The 24,901-nt window shown below is 39.7% G+C and overlaps 1 protein-coding gene across 1 annotated transcript in view; it reads left to right on the top strand.

Moving 5' to 3' along the window:
- Positions 1-7,279: 7,279 nt before the first annotated feature.
- The window catches only part of SCN2A (sodium voltage-gated channel alpha subunit 2), a 75,690-nt gene continuing 58,068 nt past the window's right edge, over positions 7,280-24,901 (top strand). Inside the window, 1 exon segment of the mRNA XM_033064300.2 lies at positions 7,280-7,629. The gene's annotated coding sequence lies outside the window, so the exon portion shown is untranslated.

The following is a 24,901-nucleotide window of genomic DNA, read 5'->3' as shown; positions in this document are numbered from 1 at the left end:
CACAACTGCACAAAGTAATAGGAGTGGTGATAACTGCCTACAACTCATGTCCTATATCCCTCATATCAATAGATATCCCCTTTTCAGTTAGCATTTATCCTAAAACATATGTGACAATTTGTGAGAAGTCCTTTTGATTTTAGTTACACTTGCTGTGTGCTTGACAGATACAAACACCAAACTCCTGAATCTGGTGGCAGGAAACAGAAATATATTTTCAGAGGATGTATGTATTCTGTATCTACAGAATAATCTCTGTATACTAAGCTAAAGACATGTACCCTCACCTTCAAAATGTTTGGGTTTTGTGAACTTGGGGCATACAGGAATACTCCTGATCCTACTGTTCACACAAGTCGCCCTGTTTGCTTCAAAGAGACTTTGTGAGTGTGATCATAGTGAACATATACCACAGCCCTATTAAAAAAAAAAAAAAGTAAAAAAAGTATCTCTTGAATTTTAACATTATAAACTTCCAGCGGTTAAGAAGGAATATATTGTTAATTAAAAAGTGTTCATTGTCTATATAGCATAGATTTTGCTTTCATGGGATTATGTTAACTTAGCAAACCCATGAATGATGAGAAGCTGGTGTCTGCATTTTAAATTGCTTAGGAACATTTTTTTGCAAACACATCATGTTTTGGAAAACAAACCAGTCCTTGAATATGACTTTCATTTGCTTACATTTCTTTTATTTATAATTTTTAATCTTAAAAAATCTTCTTAGGGGTCTTTGGAAGTTTTCTTTAGAAAGTCTTTATGTCATTGTCCAAAGGTAATCATCATCTAGTAACATCAGTGTTAAAGGGGAGTGATGTTGAATCTGTTTCTCCTGGAAAAATAAATTTTAATCTAAATAACAAACTATTTCAACTTTGTTAATAAATAAGAAGCATAGTCCTTAATAGTAGCTATGTAATTCTCATAGGTGTAGGTGTGCTATTAGAGAAATGTTATTTCACTGATACATAAAACAATCTTCACACTAAAAGAAGAATCCAGAAAATCCAAGTTCTGTTTGTAGAAATGCTCATGCCACACAAAGTCACGGTAAATGTTCATTTACAGAATCACAGAATGGTTGTGTTGGAAGGGACCTCTGGAAATCATGTAACCCAACCTCTCTGCTAAAGCAGGCTCACCTAGAGCAAGTTGCAGGGTCACATACAGCTGGGTTTTGATATCTCCAGACAAGGAGACTCCACAGCCTCTCTAGGCAGTCTGTTCCAGTGCTCTGTCGCACTCAAATTTCCTCCTCATGTTCAGATGGAAGTTCCTGTGTTTCAGTTTTTGTCCACTGCCCTTTGTTCTGTCACTGGGCATCATTGGAAGGAGTCTGGTCTCATCTTCTTGACCTTTGTCCCTAAGATATCATATGCATTGATAAGATCCCCTCTTGGTCATCTCTTCTCCAGGCTAACCAGGCCCAAATCATACATAGCTCATGTACAACCTCTATTCTTCTTTAATCATGTATAGACTTCAAATAATGTTCTTAAGAACTTTAAAATCTATCAGCGAAACAACAGGGCACAAAAAAATAGCTATATACATTTATAATATAAATGCATCAAACCATCTATACCGAACAATGCCCTCCAAACCCCTGAATTTTTAAATATGAAAATTTCATTTAAAAAAACCTTCTGTATAAAATGTATATATGTGGTACATAGTATATATACAAAATTTCTCTCCTCCCTTTCCTCAGCCGCGCTAGATCCCACTGACAGATCTGAAAACCAGAAGTGGCCATTCAAAAGACAACAACAAATAGACTGCTTTGACAAAAGTAATTTATAACAATTCCAGCCTGACGCTTGTTTCAATTTAAATCATGATTATAACTTTTAGTGAATCACCACTGAAAGTTCAACTCAGAAATTGCATTTTAAAATGTAACTTGAAAAGCTCTGACATTTCTAAATAATCTGTCTGGGAATCCTGCCTCAGGTCCAGTTTTGCTCCCAGTAAAGACTGAATAAGTGCCAAGCTATCCAGTCACTTTTAACTAAATGGCTGAAATACAAATGTTGAAATATCTTCGTTGCAAAGAGAAAAAAACCACCTGCTTTTAATAAACTTTGTACCAGCTACTAATGCATATTTACAAGCCATGGACCGACATAGTAGCTTTTCAACTAATAAACTGAATTTCTACTTAAGAATCTGTTTTAACAGGCCATAGAGCATACTATCTGAAAAATTAACTGCTTTAAATTATTCCTAACATTGTAATAAAGATATATGATCAGCAATCTGTACTTTAATGGCTATAAATTTTAATAATAACAAAATTATTTTAACATTGTGTTATTAAATAATAGTTAAACCCCTCCAACTCTTGTAGAAGAACCAATAAGAAGGCCATCCGCAAATGGACTTGGTTGTGATAATTCCATTCATTCAGTAAAAATGAACTAAAAATAAGTGACAAAGTATAAAACACCCTAACTACCTTCCATATGTGCCTAACTGCTTTCAAAATACTGATCTCAGGTTACAAGTTTCCTGCCATTCAGATGAACTACAATCACAATCATGAAGTTATCATAAGCTGAACAAAATGTACACAACAATCACAGCTCTCTTAAAATGTTCACTTTATAAATGCACATAATCTGTTCATGTATTTAGAAAGAGTAGGACCCTTGTGTATCTACATTTTGAAGAAATAAAATTATTGTATGAAACTGATGTCTAAGTTCAAGATAATTACCAGCAGACAATAATAAAATAACTGATCAATAAAAACATTTTTCTTATGCCATCATCCTCAAGGTAGAGGTGGACTCTACTGCATCACTACTGGTCTTTAGGAGCTTCACAGCCAACCTCACTTGGCATTGTTCACTAATTAGTGAGAGGTTTGGTGAAAAGTTCCATAGGTTACCGGGAAAGATATAGCTTTCCCATCATATATGTTCTAGAAGTTTCTATCCTTAGTATGTAGTAGGCACTGCATCTGTTGCCACTGCAGAAGTAGTTTACAAATTTCTGAGTGCCAGAAGCAATATTTCTTCTAATCTTGTTAATCTTGCTTGATAAAGTATTTTATTTTATATTGATTTCATCACAACACAGGAGAATCATAGAAAGCAACTAATTTATTTGGAAATATATTTTTTGCATGGCATATGCCTCAAGAACTTACAGAGATACAGGCAAACAGGTTAGGAGGATTCTAAAAAATACTAGACACTTATATGAGTAATAAAAGAACAGGAGACAGCACTGACTCAGATAATAAGAGTTCAATATCTAAGACTTGCAATATTCTTGTGCAACTTCCAGAACTTAATGTATGTATGTTTCTCAGTTCTTCTCCTATGGAATGGAAGTAATTCCTGACATCAGAAGAAGCTATAGGATAAATCAGTTTTGTTAGACAACAAAGCTGTAGAGATCAAGAATGAAGAAATGTTTTGTTATTTTTTGTAATGTCTAAGGAGGCCAGCCAGGCCTAGGAAGCTAATATTTCAAGCACCATATGTTCACAGGACATGGACCATGTTCAAAAGGATCTAACATATATATGACAAGACCAATAAACAAAGATGAAATGAAAGCAATCGATTTCAGAGTGAACAAACACAATTTAAGGTAGGCAGATTTTAAGAGGTGGAGAAATGAATTAAATGATACCTCAGCAACAAGTGCACTAGTGTGCTCTCAGAGCTAGTAACAAAATCTAATAATGTTCTCCCAGGACACCTATAAACAGAGAGATTGCATTCATATGTTTTCATTCCATTTATTGCTACTGAGTCATGTGGTTTAATTGGTCAGATGAAGGGTAATCATCACTTGGAGAGAGGGGAGGTTTTTGTTAGACAAACCTCAAGTTATGATTTATTTATTTGCTAGTCTTTAAAAGCTGGAATGCCTAGAATAATTGCTCTGTTTAATAACATATGCTTGCCAAGCTGATTTTGCTTTAGAAAGTTTCTCTGTGTCTCATAGTACATGTAGCAGTTATCTGCACTAAAAATAGTACCTTTATAACTAAACTATGAAAATATATTACACTGAAAGAGATGGAAAAACATTTATACAACTGACTCTAGCATGTTAAAGAAAAATAATTGTACCTTGATCTGCTTTTGGCCAAGAGTGATAAGGATACAGAACATGTAAACTGTTTGCTGTACTGAATTGTGAAGTACAGGCATACAATATCGCAGAGAGCAAAGATGGAAGTGATACGTTCTTTCAAAAACCATTGTACTTATTCCTTGTTCAAATCTCTATCCACCATTGATCATTAAAAGGGACTTCAGCGTTAGCTTGGGCAGCAATGAAGTTACTGGTTTTAAAGTTTGAAAATACTATAAATGTGATATAAAATAGTCCCTTCTTCAAAAGTAACTACCAAGACCAAAGAGTTTTCATTATGTAGAAAAACGTTCAGAAATCTTTTAACTTCCAAAGCTTTTTTGAAATAACTTTTGATTGAGATTAATTTCTGTCTTTTAAAAAGATGACACTTCAGTAAACCACTGTTCAATCTGCAGACCTGTCTTTTGCCTTAGCAATTTACAGATTTAGGTCTAGAGTTTGAGAGTTAAGAGATTTGTGGATTAAAAAAAAATAAAATGGAAAAGAAAGGGTTCCACATATGGGAAACAGCTATTTCTTTGAGGCATGTTAATGACAGGCGTAAATAAGTGTCTGTTGGCCAGAACAGCTCCAAGCATTGCTCCTGAAGCTTAACATCCTATGCACTGTGGAAACCGGAGTTTGACCTTTTGCTCCATCTCTTCTGGGCAAATGTTTTTTGCATGATTTAATAGAATGGTTATTTTTTATGCAGATGACTGTTAGCCATGCTCTAAGAGCAAAGAGAAATTTCTGGTAGAAATGAGCTCTATCAGCATGGTTGAATAAGCAGAAGGATTCTTCCAGCTATCCTAGTTTTAGGACACTTGAAAAAAAATCAGAAAATGAGATTTGTTCAATGCATATTTGTTTTCATTCCTATGGAATTCCTCTAATTACTATTAAAATTATTAATAACAATATGAATGAATCATGTTTGTAGGTGTTGTTGGATACCTTTAGGAGATTTAGAATCACCTCTGAGAAATTTGCTAGGCTCTCTCTGGATCTCTTCTGAAATTTTTATAGAGAAACTATTTACTTTCTCCCAGACATGTAACTGTTTTAAATTTTATGCCACTTTGTGAAAAGTCCATTTTTTATGGGAAAATAAAAACTTAGAAAAATCCTGAGGATCTCAGCAGTTAGGTCTATTGTTTCTGATTTACTGTGGCACTTTATTGTGATATATGTGAGATCTTATAATATCTCATTTTAATTTAACTTTTCATGAAAGATACAAAAAATCAAATCTCACTTTGCCAATGAGCTTTAGCACTGAGATGTAATTGCAATATACCTACAGATTATAGATGTAAGAAGTGAATAGAAGGATTAAGATTACAGACTAAAAGCTTCTCTGAGTTTGTGTATATTTTTTATAATGCAGCTGAAATTCATGTCTATTACCAGTACAGCTTCAAGTAAATTGCTACTCTACTGCAGAAAATTACATATTAGTACTATTATAAGTAATAAAGATTCATATAATTTCCAAATTTCTTGTAACAGTTTTATCTCATTTTTAATATTACAGATGTTATTAATTCAAATGATATTTATTTTTTCTTAGATAGCATAGAAGTCCTTGGTTAGTTTATGAAGTTGAATAAATATTCAAAACTTTTATATTACATATTCCAATTAAATGTTAATTTTACAAAAAAACCCCACATTTTAAAAGTGACTCTAGAATTAGGCTTTCGAATAGTCACAAGTGGGCCTATATGCATTCATTATGTATTTCCATATTTATACAAAGTTGTCAAAGTACATTCCAAAGTATCTCGTGCTGCGTGCTCTACTGGGCAGTGCGGGCACTGAGGAGCCTGGCCATGGAGCCAGGCCGCGCTCCAGCACCGCGGACAGCGCCGACTGGGAAACCCCCTTGCAAGTACCCCTAGTTCTGTATAAAGTAGTATTTTAAGGAAAAAATTCCTGGAAGTCAAACTAGAGCACATTTTTGTGACAAAAGGATTTCTACGATGCTCAGTCCATGCTCATACAATAGGTGTTTTGACCTATTATTATCACTGCTTGCACTATTTTAGTATTTTGGAGTCCTTTCAGGGTCCAAGATCCCATTGTAGGGCTTCAACAAGCATGAGAATGGATCATTTTCCTGGGACACTCCAAGGCTTTGGGATAACCGTGATGAGTGGTTTAAGCTAACACAAATATCCATCAATCAAATACACTGTTTCTTCAGCTACTCCCTTGTGTTGGCAACACTGATTTTTGTGATGAGTTAGATCATGGATCCTAATTATAAAGTCCATGGTTTTCATCTAGATCCATTCCTAGTTAACTCTGCACTTTTTCCTCCCCCAGGCCCCATGTTTTGGTATGATTAAATTTTCCTCCACAGCTGAGAATTGCTGAGCCAACCCCACATGCAGGTGGCTGCTAGCTGTGTGATGTGACAGAGCAGGTGTACGTGATAGAAATAGAAGATAAAAGTAGAAACAGGCAGCTACACAGCATTCCAGTATAAGGTATCCTTTAGTAACACTAAATCCAACACTGCTATTATAGGAATTGTGGCTAGAGACAACTGGGGTGAGGCAGTCAATTTGTACATCAGTCTTTTACAACTAATTGTATCCAGAATACCAAAGATCAATTCTAAGATGCTATAAAATGCAATGGAGCCTTGGATTAAAGTGAGTAAAACAGATCACCCTAAAAAATCTTTATTGAGCAATAATGGAATAGTCTTGGCTACATCCAAGCATCCGTTCCTTCTGTCTTACTTAACAATTTTTTCCCCTCTGGCTTTCAATAAATATGTAGATGTCATTTGCCGTTTGCAGGATCAATAATTGAAGGAAAAAAACAGCACTCTTATTTTCTACTATTCTGTAGTGGAGGATTCTGCATAAAGAATGATTTCTTTATATCCTAAACAGAACATGCATTATTACATAGTAAAATAAAGATAACAGGCAGAACCTTGAGTTTTCTGCAATTACGTGTATACTGATGTGTTCAAACACTTACCTCACTGTAAAAAAAAGAAAAAAAAAAAGAAAAGTAATGTTGTGTACTTTAAATGTCAAGCCAGTTTTCAAGAACTGGTGAGCACTGCTCAATGTTCCCGTATTTAAAGCTGTGTACTCAGTAACGCGGTGCACAAGCTGTGCGGGCAGGGTGTGCGGGCTCTGGCGCGCTCGGTCCTGCCAGGAGGTGGAGCCAGCACGGAATCCGCTGCCGCTTCGTTTCCTCCCTCTCCGCTCTCCCCCCTCCTTTTTTTCCCCCCCACAACCAATTTTCTGATCGATGCTGGGATTCAAGGAGTGAATCTCAGAACAGGAAGCAGGCGAAGAGACTACAGAATACTGCAGAGGTTCCTTTGTTGCTTTTATGGGGAGGCTCTTTGTTTCTTTCCTTTTTCATTTCAGTGAAATCAAGAGTTTACAAGCTTCTTTGCCCAGGAACCTGTACCTGCAGTAGAAGGAGCCTCTCATCATCTATCTACAAGTGTATGGATATTTCTTATGCTATGATTTTAAATTCTCTTTTAATCAGGTAAGACAACATTATATTTAATTAGAATGCCACAAACCAACAAATTCTAGCTGGCTTTTACCAAGATTCTTCTCTTGTGGTGCCACACCTAGTTTTCAATTAATATTAATAGAGCAAGAGGAGAGGAAATAATAGCCATCTTTGCCACTGCATGGATTTTTCACAGCATTTAATTGGGTCTTAGCACAGTAATGAAAAAATGATGTTGCTCTTTGCAGCTTTCTGGTCCTGTGTTTTTTAAGCTTGCATGTTTGTAATAAGAATTACTTTCGAGTTTGTGTTTTTCGTCTTAATTGGAGTAATTTGTTGCTGTTGTTTTGAGGTGGTCATCCACAAGTGTTTTCTTTTGCTACTGGAGGCTATATTGGTGCTGTATTCTGAATACAAATTGGAGTGTGTTTTTAAAGCACACAACTGCATCCCTGGGATTGCACAATTTTGATGCAGAGATATACTGTTGCTTCTTTATAGCATTTTCAGTGTGAGGCTCTCTTTACTTCCTAAATTCATCATTTTTTTTTCTGTGAGGCATAGGAGATTTATAGGATTCTCCCCTCCCTCATCTCCCAAAACAGCCTCTCCCTGATGGAAGACAGAATGGAGGACTTGTCTGTGACTAAACATGGTTTTGCACTGCTGCCTATACCATATGAAACACATATGTTTTGTGAATTGTTTTATGTATATAAGAATGAAATTTTTATTTCGAAACTTCATTCCATATTGCATGAGAGAGAAAAAAATATTCCTTTCATTATTTTTTTAGAAGCACGATACCCACTGGGAGAGACAGCAGAATGACTCAGGAGGTGGGAAGCTCATGCAGCACCCCCTGACTCTTCTTTCAAACCTTCTGGTCTTTTTTATTGCCTTCTCTTAATTACACCAATAATGGTTTTAGTTGGGAAAAACAAGACAGAAACACATTGACTTAAAAAGTCATAGATCAGAGAAGGGGCTCAGTAACCAGTTTGTGAAAAAAATAGAGAATGTGCAATCAGGTTTTTTCCCTGTTGCTTTCTATTATAAGGTGGTAAGTAGCTCTCCATCAAAATTTTCACCTGTGTAAAGGCAAACTTTTTTCTTTTTGTGGTGATTAGTGAAGCAACAGAAAATTGTCTGTTGGGATTTGAATGCTTGATGCTGTCTTGGCTTTAGATGATTCCACAGATACAAGTGAAACGTTAAGAAGGTTCACACACATTCTCGCCATCTCTGCAGGTTGCCTGCTTAGCTGCATTTTTCTGATCAATGTTTTCAATATGCATATCTGGGTAAGGCTGAGCCATTGCAATGTCTGAAGGTCTCTTCACTAGATAGTAAGGATTCTTTCATTATTGAACGGGTCTGGGGAAATGATGAATTATTATGTTCAAATGATCTGCAATTTCCTCTGGTGACAAATGCATTAAATAAATGATGCTCTTATATGTCTATAGGCCCCACTTCAACAACAAACAGACATGTCAGTGGGATGACTCATATTCTCAATATTAGGCAAGTGGATAAATACCTGGTTCTGTTCTCTTGGTTTTTAGACTGCACCAATTTTCAGAGAAAAAATACTATTTGAAATCAGAAATTTTGCAGTGTTCATAAAATGCAGTTAGTAGGTCAAATGGGCATGTAGCTTCAAAGGCAATCTTAAGATTAACTCCTCTGTTTAAAATAATAAAATCAATTGAGTTTTAGCCCTTAAAGGAAACTATTGAAGCAGAATTCTTACAGATTTTGAGTATATTTATTGTGAACATTAGGTCTTGGGAATAGAGGCACATAAATGGCTCTATCATATCAAAACATGATCCAGTTACCTTTCACTAAGAATAAAGTTGAGTATTTCTGAAAGAGTTCAAGCAAAACTTGACCCTAAGAGAAAGCTTACTCTCCCTATATTATGTGAAACTGAAGTATAGGGGCTATTAAAGCCTTCTTGTTATTTTTGAGTACTGAATTACTCCAAATGATTTGTACTTTGTACTTACTCCTATAAGCATCAGATCTCAACAGCAGAGACAAGTGGTACCCACCCTGCAGCAAGAGCCCAGCATCAGTTATGCTGTCAGTGCTGCTTCCTTGATTTCCTCTCAGACCTTGATGAACAGATTTGTGTGGTTAATACCTGCATCTCTGCTCCACTCTCAAGTAGCCCTAAAAATTTTTCCACCAAAGGGATGGAAAGGGCACTGAAATCTAATATAGTCTCTCTGCTTGACTCATACCTGGTAGCAAGAAATGCAACCGTAATCCCGTTGTGCACTCAGCTCTCGTCTGGAGCACGAAAATCTCAAGCAAGATTTTTACTGTATTGCTTCCAGTGCTTTGAGGCCATAGACGTGCTCCCACCAGCTTCTCCAAGCCATAGTGTGGCTCCTTTGCAGCTGCAGACCCTGGCCCTGCACTCCCCCTGAGTGAAAGTAGCCTCTTGCCCATCAGAGCCCTCCTGTTCCTCTCTCTTTGCCCTCAGTCCCAGCTTGCCAAGCAGGCGTCAGGAATCCCAGGGCCTCCTTTCTAGAGGCTTCCTGAAATCTCTTGAATAAATCCATTTCTTGTACCTTCTCTCATTTCACAGACACCCACCAGTCTTAGAAGAGCAGGTTGAGAAGACATTTCTGCCAATGATCACTTGCATCCCCTGTTCCTCTGTTACTGTCTTTGAAAGACAAATAATGTACCTCATTTCCCAGAGGTGGTAATGAAGAGAGGCAAATGGTGTTGTGAATTGCTAAATGCCTTAAGGATTTAAAAAGAAAGCCAAGGAAATTAATCATTCTGTATTTAATACATGCTTGGGAAGATATGTTATAAAGAAGATTTGGAACCAAAATACTGACAGAGGACAAGCTAAAGGAACATTGAATAACTATTCATGATCTTCAGTTCAAATTCCAAGTTTGTAGCTTTAACTCTCTGATTTTTGCTTCTTAACCTACTATTGTTCCTTTTCCAACCCTTACCTCCAACTGAAGTTCAGCTGCTTCCTCTTTCTGCCTGTGGCTGGTTTGGGACCAGCAGAAGAGCTTTGCTTCTCCTCCTGCTTTCAGTGTTGGGTGCCTCAGCAGTTCTCAGTATTAACTGCACTGAAGGGACTGCTAATGTAGAAACACAGCCAACACATGGCAGCTCTCTAAGTATTTATTACAAGCTGATAAGAAGCTTCTTCTGAACATATCTAGAAATTATTTTAGAAAAGTGTTGAGTGGCCAGATTTCAATAAATTTAAAGAGGAGAAACAAGACTCAAACCCATATATTGCCTGAGCAGCCTACTTGGCACAAACCAGAATAAATAGATTATAGCAAAAGTTCTCAAAAAAACTGTCTGGAAATACATTTTAATGCTAATTAAAAACCAGTTTTTAATCTTCTGCTTAAAAGCCCAACAACACAGATTCATCATTCTTTTCTGTGTTTTTAAAACTTCTAGATTAGGGAAATAATACTTTCAAACTTTTTCCAATAAGAAAACTAAAAATGTACTTCTTCAATTAAATGGTGAAGCTTTTGTTGTTATAAGCATTCAAACTGAAAGAGGATGAATCTGCATTCAGAAGTTTATATTTTCTTTCTGATTTCATTGAAAGAAATATCTCATCATTTATAGTGAAAAATGTATTAAAGAAATTTTTTAAAGAAATAAATCAAGTCTCAACTATTAATATTTGGCAAAGCTGAAAGCATTATGAAGTTGTTCACCTGATGGAAACATTGAGCAAACAAAACTCTGCCAGGTTGTTCATACTATATGGAAAAACAATTTTAAAAAATAGCAGTAACTTATTTTATGTCTCTCGAGCTGAAGTTCAGTGATTGTTCTATGTGAAGTTTTCTTAGGCTTTGTGCAATTGTGATCCCACTTGCTACTTGATTCTTTGCTTGGTTTACAGCGCTTTTGGCCAGATGAATTGTTGTAGCTAATGCTAGTTGGTTATCATCATCTTTCTGGAGAGATCCTCACAGCTGGTTGCCATTATGCATTAAAAATGCAAACTTCCTTCACCAAGAAAGAGGCTCATGTTCAATAAGATAAGGATTGCTCCATGCAGAGTACAGCCACCTTACCTGCACAAACTGGTAACACGTAGCATGAGCAGGCACACATTTTAAGATGATGGATATCCAGGTTTTGAACATACAGCAAGTGGTCTTCTGATGTGGCCTTTTCATATTGAGAGGAGGTGCCTGGGTTTTATGCCGTAAGGTGCTGATTGCCTGGTCTTAAATGAAGTTGTAACATACAGCTTTTGAGTAATTCAGATGTCAAACCACCTGCTCTCACCAAAATATTGGGTACAGTTCAACACTGCAGTGAAAAGCAGGATGGCAGCAGGTCCAGCCAGCCTTTAGCTTAGCACGTTGGTTTCAAAGGCTGCATTTGTGCTGTATGGAATAGTACAAGCCTACCTGATTGTTTTGGCCGTCTAAATTCTGACTCCATAGCTTCTGATTGCTGATACTGAGCTAACTTAATTAAAGCTACAATGTTTCCCCATCTACTGCTGTCATTCTCCCCCTAGCAGGGTGAGTGTTGTTTTAGTTGAATTTTTAGCAGCAGGTTTTCAGAGCGGGGCATTAACAGTCTTCCTATCTGAACGGGAGGTAATTATAAATCATATTTTTTCTATACCATCTTCACCATCTCACCATCCTCAGTGTAACTGCAAAATCCTCCACAGACTTTGACCCTAATGTAGTTTTGTTTGATGATAAATGTAAATGACTCACTCTGAAATTAGGAGTCTGAGTCAAGTTCTCTAAAGCAATACACTGTGTTCTAGACTCACCCATTTGTCTCAGTAGGATAACAGATATATTAGGAGCTGGATTCCATACGTGTATGCAAAATGGAGACATGAAAAAAAAATTGACAGTCTGTGATCTCAAGAAAAACAGTGGCCAGAGTTTAAATTTCAGAAACTGTGAGGAGCATGGTTAGAAACAAATTTGTCCTTTGCCTAGACACTGGGATCTGAATTTGCTGTTTAAAAATGAGTTCCATAAACAGGTGCCAGCACCCGAGTATCTAAACAAACCCTGTGCTTATAGACAAGTATATGGCAAATTTCTAAACAAACACTACAATGAAACAAGGACTCTGCCCAGGATAGTTGAAATTTGACAGCCTGTCTCTAAGTATGCTAATTGTATTTTGTGTATAACAAAATTTGTCAACATTTGTACCAAAGACAAACCTGTGGAAAATCCTGCTTCTTGGGCCACAAGGCAAGCTTTGTTAGACAAGTCTTCCCTCCTGGAAGTCTCTGACAAAATTATTTTAACTGGCACTGTAGCATGCGAGGTTGTATCCAAAGAGTTTAACAGGTGTATTTGTAGAGTGTGTGAGCTCCATGTGTTTTCTCTTTGCTGAAAGTCAATAATGCAACCATGGAAACTAAAAGATAAGTACTGACACCAGGCAGGATGAAAAAATCTTCCATCTGTAGTTGTGTTAACCTGAAAGCAGACATGGGGCAAACACTGCACAATTGTTTGCAGATTGAGAATTCGGTGATGGCTGCACAAACACCCTGTGCAAATGCATTCACACAGGTTAAAGTTTTCAGTGCAGAGGCTGGTTTCCATTTTGTAAAATGGAAAGCACCACAAAAGTGTTGACAGCAAACAGCCTCCCAAGTACCACGATAATACGACTGAAAAGTTCTTCTAGAGAAGAATGAGCATTTGCTTTGAAAATACTGGGGTGCAGGTTGAGGTCTACTTTCATTTGGCTTCTGGAAAATATTAATAGATGAAATAGAAAGCACAGCATTTTACTCACAGAAGCAATGGGAAGAGGGAAATCTTTACAGTTATTAAGGAAGTCAATTTGATTAGAAAGAAATAGACTGTAAATGTTACTGGGCTACACTTTAAAAGAGTCACTCTTCAACAGAATAACATTTTATGTCTTGCAGACAGTTTGCTTCTGTAGTTATGTTGGCTAAACATATGCAACAGTCACATTTTCAAGACTTACTGTTTCAAATTTTTATGATATTTTCAGTTAGAGTTAACATTTAAAGTGCTTCACAGCCTTTACATTTGTGACTGTAAAAAGATATTGTGCTTTTGCCAGATGAAATTTTTTATGAATATCATGATCTTTGATCTGAAGCAAAGCTTTGGCCTGCAAAGCCAAGCCAAAGGCAGGCTACTCTCATACAGAGAAATCTGGTACTTTACTCCACTAGGGGAAAAAAATTGAACATAAGCCTCAGGGAATGATGATGATGATGACCTTTAATGTTATATGGGACACTTGGGTGTTATTACTCATGCTGATATCTTGCTCTGTGGAGTGTCAGAGGCTGGGAACTCTGAAGAAATGTTCTCCATTGCTGGGAAGGGGATTACAGTAATTTCACGAATACAAGCTGCAGCAATTTGACAAAAATTTTGGTGGAAAACCGGAAGTGCGGCTAATAGTCGGGTGCGGCTAATATATTAATAATTTTCTGACATTTACAACCCCAGACGTGCCAGCCAGAGTGCCAAGCCAAGCACCTGCCAGTAAAAGCCGGCATTTCGCAATTGTTACAGTGTTACTGTGTTGCCCTGGCTCCCTGCAGGCAGCACGGGGGGCGGGGAGAGAGGCGGGAGAGCTCTCTTCTTCCCTCCTCTGCCGCAGCCCAGGGGAGGAGGGGGGGGGGGGCGCCGCCATTGCCGCGGCCCCAGGAGCCGACGGAGGGGGGGCGCCGCCATTGCTGCGGCCCCGGGAGCCGACGGGGGGAGGGCGCCGCCATTGCCGCAGCCCGGGGAGGACGCGGGGGGGCCGCGCCGCCATTGCCGCGGCCCGGGGAGCCGACGGGGGGGGGGGGGTGCCGCCATTGCCGCGGCCCGGGGAGCCGACGGGGGGGGGGGGGGGGGGCGCCGCCCTTGCCACTGCTACGGGAGCCGACGGGAGCCCTGCGCAGCCATTGCCGCGGCCCGGGGAGGGGGGGGGAAGTGCGCGCCGCCATTGCCGCGGCTCGGGGAGGAGGCGGGGTGCTTTGTCCGCGCCCGCCGCCGGCGCCACGGGCGCGGGAAAGCTCCGTCCCCGCCCGCCGCCGCTGCCGTAGGAGCGGGGGAAGCTCCGTCCCTGCCTGCCACCGCGGGGCAGCGCCGACCCGGGGTGACCGAGCCCAGTGGCAGCGGCGGCCGGCCCCGAGCGGCAGCACCGGGCTGGGCCACCTGGCCCCGTCAGCAGCCCCTAGCGGGCCGAGCCTGCACAGCCTTAGCTCAGCCAGTAAACCCCGCCCTCCCGCGGTTCTGTTACTAATTGCACGCGGGTCCTCGCTGCGAACGACAGAGCGGCTTATATTCGTGTGCGGCTTATCTATGGACAAAAACCGAAATATTTGCCAACACCCAGAGATGCGGCTTATACTCAGTGCGGCTTGTATTCGTGAATTTACTGTATATAGCTTTTCTCAGTATTGACCTCACTTCCAAATTAGTTCATGGATTCACACATTCTCAAAATAATCTGTCCTTAGTGAGAAAGATGAAAGATATGATGCAGAAATGGAGTGAGCTGGTGAGCTGGTATAAATATTCTGAGGATGGGCAAAAGGCTCTGGAATTGTGGTAAGAAGAAGAAATATCATCTGGGAACCTAGAGAAGAGTGACTGATGGGCAAGAAGCAGTCAAATGTAGGGTGTGGGAAAGAGAAAATTTAGAAGGGTATACAAATTGAGTTTATATGAAAAAAAAGTTGAATACACTGTAAAGGAAATATTGACATGTATATCCATGTTTCTGTATGGAAATAAGCAGCGTGGCGTGCACGGCTCCTGTGGGAAAATGACCTTGCAGTGGTACAGTTCCAAGTTGCAGGTGACACTGTGAGCAAGGAATGCTTCTAAGAACTCTTTGGGGAGCTCCTGTATTCCCTCTAATCAGAACCTGTTTTGCTGGCTCAAATGTACTGGCAATGGAAAAACTCTCCTGAGGAGGTTTTCAACATCTGCTCTGTTGTTTTATTCACACATACCAACAAATGTAAATGGAGTATATAAAAAAAAAACCTTACACTTTGGAAATTATTTTGAACTGGAAAAAACTTATCAAGCTTCACTGAACAAATTTCACTTCCAAACAGTCCTGTTACAATTGGCTGCAGTTGCATTTTAGCCTAGAATTTTGTAATTGTCCTCAGTGATCCTTCTTTTCCCCATAGTTATAAAATATTATAATGAATAAACCTCCACTCTTCTTTAAGTTACCTTGAAACTGGATCTGCATTTTTAAAGAAAGTGACTGAACTTCAAAGCTGTTAATTGTTTTGTTCCTCTTATGAAAACAATCTGGAGCTATAAAAAATGAGTTTTGGGCAGATATATGACATATGTATTCAGCTTTCTATTTCTGACACATTTCCATACTTTTGTTCCACTTCTGTTTTTCCTAACATCACTACCCAGGAAAGTGATGTCCAAGTATAAAACAGGGCACCCATGTTATTGCAGTAATATTTTGCTATAAGGTAACTTACTAAGGGTTTCTCATTAATTTGGTGTGTTTCAGCTGAGACTCTTTTAAAATCAGGGGACTGGTATAATCCACATTGGGCAGAATGTCAGAATAAACACTTACAAACATCTCTTCTGATCCTACACTTATGAATCTGCATTGCTCCCTCAGGCCTTTCAAGTTTCTTGATGCAATAGTGATACTACTTTCCTGCTCTTACTTAACTGCATGTGTCAGCCATAGGCACTTTGTCCCTCAGGATAAATTGATCCATAAAGAGGTTTTCATAGTTCGGAATATTCTCAGTTTATGTCTTGATATCACAGGTTTTGAGAACACTATAAAAGGCAAACAGAAATTGAGCCTGGCAAACTGTTTCAGGATTTTTTAATGGCATTTTTATTTAATTGTGGGCCAATTAACTACTCTGTTTCCTTTCAGATAAAAAAAAATCTTCTAAATTTAATAGAGACTTGTTTAATGCTTTCTAATGTTATATATCTGACGGAGCTTTTCATTACCCAGGGAAACAAACTTGCTGGTCAGGTCACCAGGGAGTAGTGATGATATTTGCTCTCTGCTTTTGCGTGGGACGTGGAGGGGATGAAGGTGCAGCTCTAAAGCTTTCTAACAGTTCCTGTATGATGGTCTGGGAAATCCTGTATAACCATTTGGCTGTGTTCTGCACAAATCAACGACCATATTACTCATCATAGGATCTAATTTCATGCTTTTTGGTTTAATTTTTCCCTTTTGGTTGCTAAATTTTGAGTGTACATCCAGCCTTAGGTGTCTCCCACTGCTGACATCTTCATTTAAAATACACAGTTACTCAGCTGTAGAGATGCCTGTAGTGTGAAGCTTTGGAAAGTTGGCAGAACTATAATACATAATAACTATTAAAATTACAGTAATTAATACAAATTGTTGAGTAATATTCAATTCTCCCCATGTCTCTGTCAATGAGTATTAGAACATAGACCCCATATATTTTCCTAAGTCATTCTGGTTCCCAAACCACACGTGAGTCTTCTACTTAAAACACAGAATGTGAAAAATGGTAATAGGTGCAAAATAAGTGGCTGATATTTAGTAAGGAGATGTGGAAGTAAAAGGATCCACTAAATAGTTCACGTTTTAAAAAATCACATTGAAAGTATGCTAGTAAGTGGCAGAATCAAGCAATCAATTGTGGAACATTGAATTAAGGGTATCTTTACATTCTAGAAGTCACACATATGATTTTTAGCCACCTGTGAAGACAACAGTTTGAGTAAATTGCCTGCCATCGGGCAGTACTGAGTACTCAACTCTTGCCCCTTCTAGTCAGTCCAGAGAGACAGGCACTTCTAGGGCACAAGCTACTTCATTTTAAGGTAGATATCTGAAATAGGTCAGGAGAATTGTCTTTTACAGGACCTATTTTTCTCCAGAAATACAAAAGGAGTTCAGATTGGCTTAGACAGAGATGCCAGTAGATACAGGCGTCCGATGCCAGAGAAAGCAAACCCTACTTGTGGCATGGCCAGTTCTCCAAGACAGTATACAGACCTTGCATGAAGGACATAATTACCATCCTTCTTTTCCCTTTCCCACTAGCCACTTCTCCCCATCCCTGTGCAGCACCAAATCAAGGAAGTCTCCTCCAAAACAAATCTCACTGCTTTTAAGAGCTCATCCATATTGTATACTACATCAGACAGTGAACATTGCATTACAGTATCTACTGACAAATGCACCAAAACTAAAGCAGATCTCAATTCTATGCTGGCATTTCAGTCCTTCTTCCTACAGTAATAGTGCTTTTTATTGGAGTGTTCATAAAAAAATTTAGGGAGGCCATATTGATGCACATATGAATGAGTTATTGAATACATGTTTACCCATACTTCACAGAGTTCTTAACTTGTCATGCTTATAAACTCCTTTTCACATATTTTTGTCCATCCTTCCAGTTATCTCAGGTTTTTATTCCCTCTCTTGCCCATTCATCCCAAGCTTTTTTGCTTTCTCCTATCTCTGCTTGCTCCATTATACTGCCTTTCCTGCTTCCCTTTTCCTTGACTGGTTCCCCAGTCTGGTCTCCTTTGATTTCAAATTGATCAACATAGATTAATTTCTTTACCATAATAATCTACAAGCCTTTTCAGTTTTTCATGTCTCTCTAACCAGCCTGCAGGACTACTGCAGCCAGTTTTGAGACTGTTGCTTTATCCAGGCAGACAGTTCTTACACATATCATTTCCCTGGAGGTTTCTTATGCTGCTGGTCTTCAGTCTGAGATATGTCTTCCTTTTTTCCTAAATGCCCCATTTTCCTTCTATATTTCCTTCTGGGTTTTTATGGGGTAATTTTGTTTGTTTGTTGGGTTTTTGTGGTTTTGTTTGTTTGTTTGTTTGATTTCTTTAATAACCAACATACAAAATGATTGAGAACAAAAAGATGAAAGCATTCCCACTCCTGGGTCAGCAGAGTCCACAAAGACAGACTTCATTTGAAGGAAAATCCCCTCAGATGGACAATGAAACATTAGCAGAAAAATGCATTATCTCTGTAATTCACACCTTTAGGTCTCTGGAGTGTTCTTTAAAATACATGCATCCTAATTTTTCAGCATTTTTCAACTCTAGACAAGTATTATAGATACCATTCCAAAAGAAAAAGTCCCAAATTCAGAATGTGACTTATTCATGCTTTGAACATTGGCAGCTATAAAATTTGAAGGGTAAATACATATAAGTAGCCTTTTTCTTAGAAATCATTTCATTTGAGTAGAAGCTTCCCCCAAAAAATTGGTCTGAGGCAAAATTTAAAATTTTAGCCCCATCACTTCAAGATAAGCATAATCCAGCTGGAAGGGGGAAGAAAAAAAATAAAAGGAAAACTGGACAGGTCAATGTCAAGTACCTCGGTAGTAAACAGCACCGTCAGCCCCATCTGCAATTAGCATGAGACATCACAACCTGTAACTAGTAGCTGGCTTGGACCCATCTGCTCTCTGTCCCTAAGGATATAGCAAGAACTGCTAACCATAAACCATCATGAGACTGAAAGAATATTTAAAAGCTAATATGGGACCTCATCTGTGACTTAATTTCCAGAATCACTGAAACCACTTTGCTTCTGGTTTATTTGAAGTGGCACTTTACTGAAACAAAGCCAACTCTTCATTCCAGTGGCAAAGGGAATCTGGTGGGGACCACACATGAGAAAGGAAGTTGTGCTGAGTAGTTACGCTTTTTTGTAGTTGTGCTTATTTGTGTATGTGATTCTAACTCCTTTAGAGACCTTGATATGTTTCCAGGTGCAGCAACATAGTAGGGGCATGAGTAGTGCTCATGAGGAAACATTTTGTGGCATCCTGCCCTTGAAGGTTGATATCCAGGGAGTTAATGCTTCTTTCAAGCTGCATTAACTCCTGCAGGATCCCCTTGGCAGCTGGTGCTGTGCAGCTGCAGGGAGCCTGTCAGCGTCAGTGCAGTTCCCGGGGGGGAAATTCTCATCTGTTATCCATGGAGATATTTGTTTCCCCCGTGTGGGATGGCCCTCATGCTTTCTCTGCCTATTGTGTTTTGGGTTTGGAAGTTTCTCAAGAGGCAGTTGTGTTTGTCACTAGTCAGCTATCTTTGCAAATGCAAGCCTGTTTAGAAAATGCTCCGTTTAGATCCAGGTTTTCTTTGTTTATTTTCCAAAGTTACAAATTGGACATGCACCCCCTCTCACAAAGTCAAAACTCAGAGGTTTTGGCATGTAGTGGATGAGGTTAATTTTTAATCAAAAATATACCAACAGCTTGAAATGAGTGGAGATGATGTAAAAACGGTCCCAGCACCCCACTCCCCAGGCCCGTTTCTATGGTTTTACAGTCACCGTCTCCTATTTAAAAAAGCCCCACAACACACCCGCCCACCCGGAGCAGGGGAATTGGCTGGCTGCAGGCAGTAGGCAGCATGGCTGACTCTGTATCCAGCACAGACGGTACACAAATTTAACTGAGGGAGGGACGGTGATCCCCCGGTTTCTTCCCGCCCTGATGGTAAACCCTGAATTTGGCTCCGTCCCTGCTCAGCTCTTGGGACATCGGGCAGGGAGCTCGCCCGGTGGCTCTGAAGGGCGGGCTCCTCCTCAGCAACCCCCTTCCCTTCTGCCCCTCCTGCCGTTCTCTGCCCCAGACACCTGCTCCTTCCCGCCCCTCCTGCTCCTGCCGTGCGGCCGGGCCCGGCCGAGGCTGCCAGGGCAGCTGTCCGTGCGGAGCGGGCCGTGTGTCAGGGCCGGCTTTGCGGAGTGTCGGAGGCCCGCGGGCGGCGGCGCTCCCCCTGCGCAGCGCGGTGCCGCAGCCGCCGGACCGTTGCTTGGCAACCTCCCCTGGGCGCCGCGCCATTGCGGAGCCCGGCACTCCCTGGCCACCTCCCCAGCCGCCTTTGCACGGCTTTTCACTCGGGCCTGTCGCTTCCAGCGACACCGGGCTACCCGCCCCGTCTTCCCTCCCCGGGGCAACCGGGGGTTGCCGAGGCTCGGGGCGGCGGCCGGGCTGCCGCACCTGCGGCGCCGGCGGCGGGGCGGGCTGGGCGGTGTCGGCGGGCGGGCTCCGCCCTGCTCCCCTGCCTCAGTGCCCTGCCTCGGTGCCTGCCTTGTCCCGCCTCTCCCGGCTCGCCGCAGCGCCCGCCCTGGCGGCTGTGGGCCCTGCCAGGTTACGCGGAGCGGCTGGAAATGTTTTGCGTGGAAGTGGATGCTGCTCGCAGCAGTTCGTGGAGATGGAGGGCTCGGTCCGTGGCCCTTTGTCCCTGACTCGAGGGAAGCTTGGCTCGGCTTCCCTGTCAGAGTCTGACCTGGGCTTACGTAAGCGATAACTGAAGAGGCACAGTCTTATTCGTAGGTTGTGTTTGCAGCAGAAGACGGCAAGAGGCTATAAAAGTGGAATCACAGAGTACTTCCCACAGTAATTTGTCAGTACGTTCAGAATCATTATTTATGTTGTTAATCCAAAACTTCTAGACAGATGTTTGGGGGATGTTAGAATCTCCCATCTACCTGGTGCCTTGTAAACAGAAGGATATAAATTATATATGAATTTTCTGTAGCCATGCTCTAACTAAGATTAATTGGAGATTTCATTCTAAACATCTTTGCATAATGCCCATTACTGGGAATGCTAAATTCTGAGTTCTGGTTTGTCAGGAAAGAAATCACAGCATGTTTTATTAACACCATAAGTAGTCAGCACATTCTCCTATTCAGGCATCTGGAAATATCTAGCTCATCCCATACATATGGCACTTCTGTTATCATTACATCTTTGAATTGTATATTCACTCTCCCCACACAAACACACTAAAAATGGATATATCTCTACCCTGACACACAAGACTCTACTTGTGGGGACAGTTTCTCACTATGTGTATCAGGGCAAAGATTGATTTAAGAAGAGCCCACTGCAGTAAGTTTTAAAGAGAGTAAGAAAACTGATTTGAAGGACCCCCAAACTTTCCCAATATGGATCTTTGTATATCTGTTTTCACATTATATGATCTTTGCAGCACATTTTTCTTAAAACACTGTCCTGATGTCCATGTTGAAAGGAAACAGGTGAAGGTGATCCTTCTGATCTTGGAAGAGCAATCCTGAGGCTGCTGTAACTGAGTGGTAGCTTAATTTCATCTTTAGATTTGCTAGCATTTAGGCATTTTAATAAGCCTTTTTACCTTTTTATTCTACTTATGCTGGGTTCTGCACCAGCTACTGCATCTGTGCCAATATTTGTTGACTAGTGCCCTAAGAGTTGTTAGAACCCTTTTCTGGTCCATTGTTGAAGTTCTGGAGATTCATTCATTCATACTCTGGTGCCTTAAGCCTTTTGAGCTTGCATTAAGGGAAGCACTACAATTTGAAAGACACTAAAGGCAGTCAGCTTTTCACTCCAAAGTGCGAGGACATCTTGAGACATTAAGACTCCTAATTTGTTTTCTTAAGTGTGGTGGATAAGCTCTTTGATCTTCCTGAAATCTGCCCAGTTATTTACAGTTTTCAGCCACACTAGTGAGCTGATCTGGTTAAAATGCAGAGGTGCAGAAATGCTCAGGCCAACACAGTGGGAAATGAGCAGGGTAAGAGTGGGTGGAAAATGCAGTTGTCCTTTCTGACAGAACTGTCTCATGTTGGCTTAAGGTTTCAAGTAACTGCATTTTTCAAAGGTGACTTGCTAGTTATACATCCATCTAAAATGTTGGAAAATGTGTAGGAAGCTGTATTTTTAAATAGCTCTTCTAAGAGCCATTTGGAAAGATTTGTTTTGCAGGAACACCTACTGTTCAAAGTGCAAAATTCAGTACATCAATATTGTATGAAGGGACCTCTGTCTCAGCTATGGCTACTGAACAGACAGTGTAGCATTATATGTAACACACAAGCCCCAAGCACAGGAAAACTGATGTTTATTTGCTGTCTAATTTCAGAAGTGGAGCACTAAAAACATAAATCTTAGCAGAGGTACTATACCAGCTCTAAACCTTCCACCTTGCAACAGGGCAATCCATGTTATGTAATCTTTCATGCAGCTCCATGGCGTGCTGACAGCTTCCTTGAGGCCTGGGGAGAAACATAACAGATAAAGCAGCACAAATAAATGAGAAACATACACTTATTAAGACCCTAAAACAATGAAGTCCTGTTACAAGTTTCTTGATTCTCATCCTGGTCAATTTTGCTGCAAAACTCACACATCACTGATCCTTTTCTTCCAAGGTCTAGCTTTTCTTAAAGTGCTTGAAAGATTGCCATATGTCTACTCTGTTAATTCCCTTTTTTTCACTGGTGAAAAGTTTTCCTGACAAACCCTCTTGCTGCAGTTTATGCCACAACCCGTTTATCTGTATGCTAGATAAGCTCTTCCTTAGAAGAGCTTTTTGGACATATAAAGACAGTCACATCTACTATCAATCTTTTCAGTGTAAAATTAAGACAGAAAGAGCTCAAATCCTACATCTCCTTGGAAGCTTTCAAATGTAGGATCTCTTGGATCCTGCATTTCCTTGGATGTTTTACTTCTGTGGTCTGAATTATTTCCATATTGTCTAAGTATAAAGTAGAACTTAAATATCTTGAATTGCATCACTTTTTGAGCCCATTTTGTTGTTTGTTAGGACATTTTAAATTCTAATACTATCCTTCTGTTTACTTGTAGCCCTCCCAGTTTCATGTCATCTCAAAGCTAGCAAACATGTTTTTCAGTCACCTAGATCACCATGATTAATTTAGTAGTATAGTAAGTATTGTAAGTATTGTAAGTATCATGGGAGGAAGAGGTGACAGGAATTCTTTAGATTCAATGTATTTGATTAAATGGATACTATTTACAAGAAGAAAAAGCTCCTCATAGGTCTCTTTTGCTCTTTTAACTAAAATACTATTTAATTTTAGAGCATAAACTTACTGGTTGTTTGTGTTTTAAGATTAAGGGTCTTAGAGTAATAGTAACGTATTTTGCAAACTACAGCAAGTATCACATTAACCTAAACTTTGGTTGAAGTTGCTTGCCACTGTTTTAGTTTTGGGACAGATATTATTTAAATTTTAATTTATTGTTTCAGAAAGAAATGGAAATATGCCAATGCAATTTGCTCCTATCACAAAGTCATAAGGCATTGTCAAAGACTGAGCAAGCTATTATACAGAAAGGACTAGATGAGCTTGATGACTGGTGTTACTGGAACAAGATGAAATTCAGAACTATAAATGAAAAGTCATTCAATTAGGGACAATCTAATAGTACAGGGACACACAGCTGGAGAGTAAAACGATCACAGAACCACAGAGAATGATGGCAAGTTGCCAGTTGTGCATTTTAATGCTTCACTTTGCCATTGAACAAAGACAGTTTTTACACATTTCTGAGGAAGAAATGGTTATCTGTTTTCCTTCTAATTTTATTAATCAGGATTGTCAGTAAATGAGAGCTCCTAGGATGTTAGGAAAAGATTTGGAGGTTTCTCTTGGGTCTGTCCTGCCAAAAATCATTAACCCTCATGTAGAGTTTCTTTACATATGACACTAAACACGTCTTCATCTCTACCCTCTCTGTGGACCTTGTGTTTTAAATTAAATTACAAAGTCCACTTCAAGCTTTCACACATGCCACAGTAGAGGGAAGATGGATACCATCAGTGATGAAATTGTTCATAAAATGTTCCCATGGCTGTAGGTGGGAAGCTAGACAGCAGTTGGAATGACTTATTACCGGAATTGCCGTTCTTATTCCGTGTTTATGTTTTAGGTAAGTTTTTACCACAGTCGCACAATAGTTCTTAATCATAATCTATGTTGGATTGGGCTTTCATTGATATTTGCTATTTGATTTAATAATTTTCCCTTTCTATCTCTAATAATTTCATCAGTTACATTTACTATGGCTATCTGTAGTATGTAATGTATTTTAAGGATTGTTGCAAGCTTCTCTAGATGTATTACTGTTGTCTCCTTTTTAGAAGTGTATATATTTGTCTTTTAGACTGCAAAGCTGATACTGCATTTCCTGTCTAGTCTGTCTCTCTAAAATACATGTTCATTTTCCTTAGAGCCTGGTAAGACTGTAGACCCAAGCCTCTGAAGCAATGGGATACAATGTCCCCTGGCTATTTCCTTTTTGTCTTCTATTTTCACTGTCCTTCCTAACACTGTGCATATAGATTGTATAGCACTGATGGAAATCAAAATGGGATTTCTGGTAAATTCAGACCCTTACAGTAAGAAACAAATAATCAGATGCTTTAATTTAATATACTGTTAATGGAAGAATGAAGCTTCTTTTCCACGTTGTGTGAATTAC

Source organism: Catharus ustulatus, chromosome 7 (genome assembly GCF_009819885.2).
Source record: "Catharus ustulatus isolate bCatUst1 chromosome 7, bCatUst1.pri.v2, whole genome shotgun sequence".
In the NCBI taxonomy this organism is placed as follows: Eukaryota; Metazoa; Chordata; class Aves; order Passeriformes; family Turdidae; genus Catharus; species Catharus ustulatus.
Note: the sequence above shows the minus strand (reverse complement) of the source record. Positions and strands in the feature narration are given on the sequence as shown.